This window comes from Arvicanthis niloticus, chromosome 26, assembly GCF_011762505.2.
Source record: "Arvicanthis niloticus isolate mArvNil1 chromosome 26, mArvNil1.pat.X, whole genome shotgun sequence".
Classification (NCBI taxonomy): Eukaryota; Metazoa; Chordata; class Mammalia; order Rodentia; family Muridae; genus Arvicanthis; species Arvicanthis niloticus.
The window spans coordinates 27,861,645-27,866,833 of NC_133434.1; positions in this window are offsets into that span (position 1 = coordinate 27,861,645).

Here is a 5,189-nt window from a genome sequence, read left to right on the forward strand (position 1 = left end):
AGTGCTAGAGGAGCTGGGGAGACGGCTTAGCCATTAAGGTGCCTGCCTGATACTGAAGGGCTGAGTCCAGAGTTCGGCATCAATGCACAAAGGCTGGGGCCAGGTAAGAATTCGATAATTCTAGCACTGGGGAGGCAGAGACAGGATGATCCCAGGGCTTGCTTCCCACTTAATATAACTGGATTTGTGAGTCCCAGATTCAATGAGAGATCTTGTTTCAAACATTGAGACAGAGAGCAATTGAGGAAGACACCTGATGTTGGCTTCTGGTCCACATGCATGCTTACCCGTGTGCACATGCACACTGTGTACAGTCACACAGAGTTTGAAAGGGGTTAGGGAGGGAGGGCCGGCCAATGAGCTGTCTCAGTGGATTTAAGACTCTTGCTGCCAAGCCTGATGCCCTGAATTCAATTCCTGAGACCCACAGAGCAGAAGGAGAAAAGCGATTCACGCCATTGTCTCTGACTTCTGCATGTGCACCATGGTAGGAGTGTGCTTGTACACATACAAAAACACATGCAAGATAAATAAAGGAATGTTTTGCAATATTTTGAAGGGGCTGCAGACATAGCTCAGCAGCAGGTTGCCTGCCTAGCATGTGCAAACCTTCTGTCCTTAGTACTCAGGGAGAAAAGACTAAAAGAATAATTGACCAGGCAGTGGCTGAGATGAGAGGGTACTTTGGACTGTAGAATGCTGGTTGGTACTGAGGGAGGGGACCACCTCCCTGGCCCTCATGATGAGATCTCTGAGAGTCACAGGAGAAAGAGAAGTCACTCCAGACAGGCTGGGCCATTGGCAGTTGCTCCCAGGGAAGTTGGGGAGAGCCCCCTGTTGTATGTGTGTGTGTTCTCGAGCATATGTATGTGTATGCTTGTACTTTCGTGTATGTGCTTGTATGTGCCTGTGTGCCTCTGTGTGTGTGTGTGTGTGTGTGTGTGTGTGTGTGTGTGTGTGTGTGTGTGTGCAGCCATGGAGCTAGAACAGGAAATCAAGCAGGGGAGAGGGGGAAACACATCAAGGAGGGAAAATAAACATAGTCAAAGCTGCCCTCTTAAACGGTCTCTCTAATGGAAATTTCCAATTTTGACATCCTAGTTAGTTTTTAATACACTGAAAGAAAAAAAAAAATCCATCTATCCTCCACGAGCAATTCTCATTCAAAGACAGTAGGGAAGAGAAAAGGATCGAGGTGAGCAGGTAGAAACAAAACAAGCATGCTGGGAAATTGCAGGAGAGACTGGACAAGTCATCCAGACCTTGCAAAGAGAGGCAAAATAAGATGAGGAGGAAAAACCCAGAAGAACTGAAGAATGTTTACATTCCTCCAACCACAAATGCGATGCGAGCTCAGAGCCAGGCGAGCGGTTAACAAAATAGAGCTGACTTCCAAGTGGAGGCTGCTGAGTAATATTCTGCTCCTGGTTGCCTTGGTAATTACACATCTGCTTAGCAGTAATGAAATCATATCAGGCCGAGACCCACAAGAAGGTTTCTAGGCCTCTGGCCCAGACACTGGCCTTGTGAGTGGAGGAAACAGATTAGATAGCTGTGAAAGCCTGGGGCCAGCCCAAGTTACTCACTGATATCACGCCTGGCAGGAGAGAGCCCGGGGCCTCAGGCTGGGAAGTCCCAGTGTGGCCTCTTGAAGACTGTTGGAGGGGGATGGGCGTGGGACTTACACTAGGAAGGAGATTAGAGAGCAGAAGTGGAGTCCACTCTGCTGGGTAATTAATTTCTGAGTACATCTCGGAGAGGTCAGGGGGAAGGCCGAATGAACAGGTCCTTAAGGCGAGAGGAGAACAGACATGCAGACACACAGTCACGCTCTGAGAGAGTGGAGGAGACAAAACTCTACAGGAATTCTCCCTCTCTACCGTTCATTTTTCTTACACAGGACATGTTGGTATACAAGGAAGCCTAACACATATGCAAAGGTACAAAAGAAAAAAATTAACCATGACACTCCAGATCTTAACCATGAATCACCGTCAGCAACACGTCACTGGTTATATCCGGAGTATCTTTTCAGAAGTGTGTGTATGTTTTGTGTGTGTGCACCTGTGTGTATTCTTGTATATGCATGAATGTGTGTGTGTGTGTGTGTGTGTGTGTGTGTGTGTGCCTGCATGTGGAGACCAGAGGACAATCTGGACTATTGTTTCTCGGGTTCTTCTCCTCCCCCCACGCCCCCTTATTTTTTTGGCCTGGAATTAACTAAATAGGCTGGCTGGCTGGTCAGCGGCTGAGGTCTATCTCAGCCTCCCCAGCTCTGGGGTTACAAGTGAATGCCAGCACACACAGGGGTGTTTTCTTTGTTGTTTGTTTGTTTGTTTGTTTGTTTGTTTGTTGAACATGGGGCCTAGAGATCAAACTCAAGTCCTCATGCCTTACAGACACATAAGGTAGTGAATGAGAGTGTGATCTGAGATGCAGTTCTACTGAGGGTTGGAAGGGCACTTCATGTGGTCTGCACGCTCAGAAGAACAAGTTGCCCGGGGAGGATCCCCTTGATTTATGTTACATAACGGGAGCTGAGACTTTCCTTGGACACCACTGAGGACCCATTGGAGCCTGGACCAAGGAGGGAAAGGAACCTGGCAGTCTTGCTCTACCTATTTCTGTGCAAGATACTCTGGCCAGGGTCAGGGTGAGGGTAGCAAAAAGTCAGCCTCAGAAATGGGGGGGGGGGGTCTCAAGTCTGAAGACAAATGTTCCCCTTTTCTTTCGCAGCAATTAAAAGGTCTGGGTTCAAGTCCTGTTTTATCACAGTTTTATCAGTCACTTCTCTTTTCTGAAACTTCATAGCTCCTCACTCATAAATTCCACCCGCAGCAGCAGAGGGTGAAGATGTTCTAGAACTTGGTAGAGATGGTGGTTAAAGCACTGTGAATGTTCCAGATGCCACTAAACCCTATGTTTTAAAATGGCTGGCCCTATGTTATGTGAATTTCACCACATTTGAAAAACCAGACCACCCCATCAGTTAGTTGTCTTGTGGATTAATCCAGTCTAGTGGGTTTGTCTGAATCATCACGCTGATGTGGGCCAACATGAAATTAGTGTCATTCCCCTGGTGGCATTAACTCTTCTTGGCCTGGCTGGCCCCACAGGCTCTCAGCTAACAACTTAGTATGATTCCTTCTAAGGTTGTTCAGGCGTGTAGTGCTGTTGCTTGCCACAATCCCAGCTGTTGTACAGTCTATGATGTCATTGTCCCTCCTCTTCTTGGTCCTGGCTACTCAGCCTCAGAGTGGGCCTGTGCTGGGCCGCTTGCTAGGGTGCATAAGGATGTCAGGGAGGTAAATGATGCTGAGGGCAGTCACTCCCCGCTGTGTGATACCCATCTCCTGGCCAGGGCCTCATCCCTTGTACTGCTGGAGACGGGACTGGATCCTTGTGGGTGTTGTATAAGTTTCCTCAGGCAGGGATTGTCCTGGACCTGCTGGGAGGGGCCTAGATATGTTGGTGTTGTGTATGTGTGTGTGTGTAGGGGAACCAGGCAGACCAAAGGTTCTCACCCCAATGCATTATCACCCAGCTGATATCCAAGCTTCCTTTTAGGGTCCTTCCCTGTCCTTCCTGCTCCTAGTCCTCCAAGGGTAAAACCATTCTACTTTCTAATTCAGAATGTGCTTCCTGCACTTACCAGGAGTTGAAAGTCACACTAACTTTCTCCTTTCTGCTCATTGACTCCAGGCTGAGTCACACCTCCCCTACTGAATGAGAACAGATGCTCCATGGTTTATAGCTCCCTCTTCTTGTCCCTCTTCTTGTCCCGTTGTCTCTTGTGGTTGTCCTGTGACTGAAGCTCTAGGAAAATAGTGATTTAGGGGGAAAATGGAGAAGGGCTGGAGACATGGCAGTGAAAAGCCGTAGCTGCTCTTCCAGAAGACTCTAGTTCTGTTTCCAGCACTCATATCAGACAGCTAACAAACACTTGTAACTCTAGCTCCAAGGAAATTAATATCCTCTTCTGGACTCTATATCCACCCTCATACATATGGCATATACACACAGATACACAGACACACAGACACACAGACACACACACACAGACACACAGACACACAGACACACAGACAGACAGACAGACACACACACACACACACACCCTACCACCAGCACCACCAGCACAACCACAGTCACTTCACAAACACACACATACACATTAAGAAAAAGAAAAACTTTAAAAAAATCTGGAGGGCAGCTGGGCAGAATTGGCACATGCTTTTAATCCCAGCACTCAGGAGGCAAAGGCAGGTGGATGTCTGAGTTCGAGGCCAGCCTGGTCTTCAGGAAAAGTTCCGGAATATCCAGGGCTACACAGGGAAACCCTGTCTTGAAAAAAAGAACAACAACAACCAGAACAGAATAGGAGGGCATAGGGAGATCTTTGTTTGCAAATCTAGCGCTTATCACTCATCAGGCCCTACGGTGCCAGCACTTGGGGCAGCCTGGCTTTCCTGGAGAGATTTCTCGCAGGAGGTAGATATGAGAGGTAGTACTTAGTAGACAGGAGTAGGAAAGGTCTCAAGAACTCTGGTCTTCTCCAAGATACATCTAAGAGATACAAGACTAAAGCGACAGTCTCTGCCATGCCTGCAATGCCATCCTTTCTCACTTTCTGTGTGAAGACCTCTTCTCTGGGCCTCCAGGAAGTCTCCTACCCCTCCCCTGTGTTATGCCAAGAGCCTGAGATGTGTGTGTGTGTGGGTGGTGGTGGCAGAAGTTGGAATGCTTACTCAGCACCTGTCCTTCTTCTCTCCCCTGTGGCAATCTACACACTCACCGGATGCTGAGTTTGTCTGTGAATTGGTGCTCTGCGTTACAAAGCACCGTGTAAAAAAAAAAAATGCTTAGTTGCTTAGCACCCGAGCTTTGAGTTCTCTGAAGGATGCTTTAATTAATTAATTAATTAATTAATTAATTATTAATTGAAAAAAGTAGTGTCAACAGCTAGCACAATGCTGGGTACCAAGCAGATACCAGACAGACATGAAAGGCAGGGGACTTTTTTGCACAGGTTGAACGCCTGAGCAACTGGCTCTTGAGAGCATGTCCTGGCTGGCTTTGCCTAAGTTAAGACCTCTTGGTCTCACGATGTCTTTTTTCCCCCCAAGAGACTTCTGTGATTCTGACCACTTTGGTCTGCTTTTAGTAACTCTGACCAATTCAGGAGACTC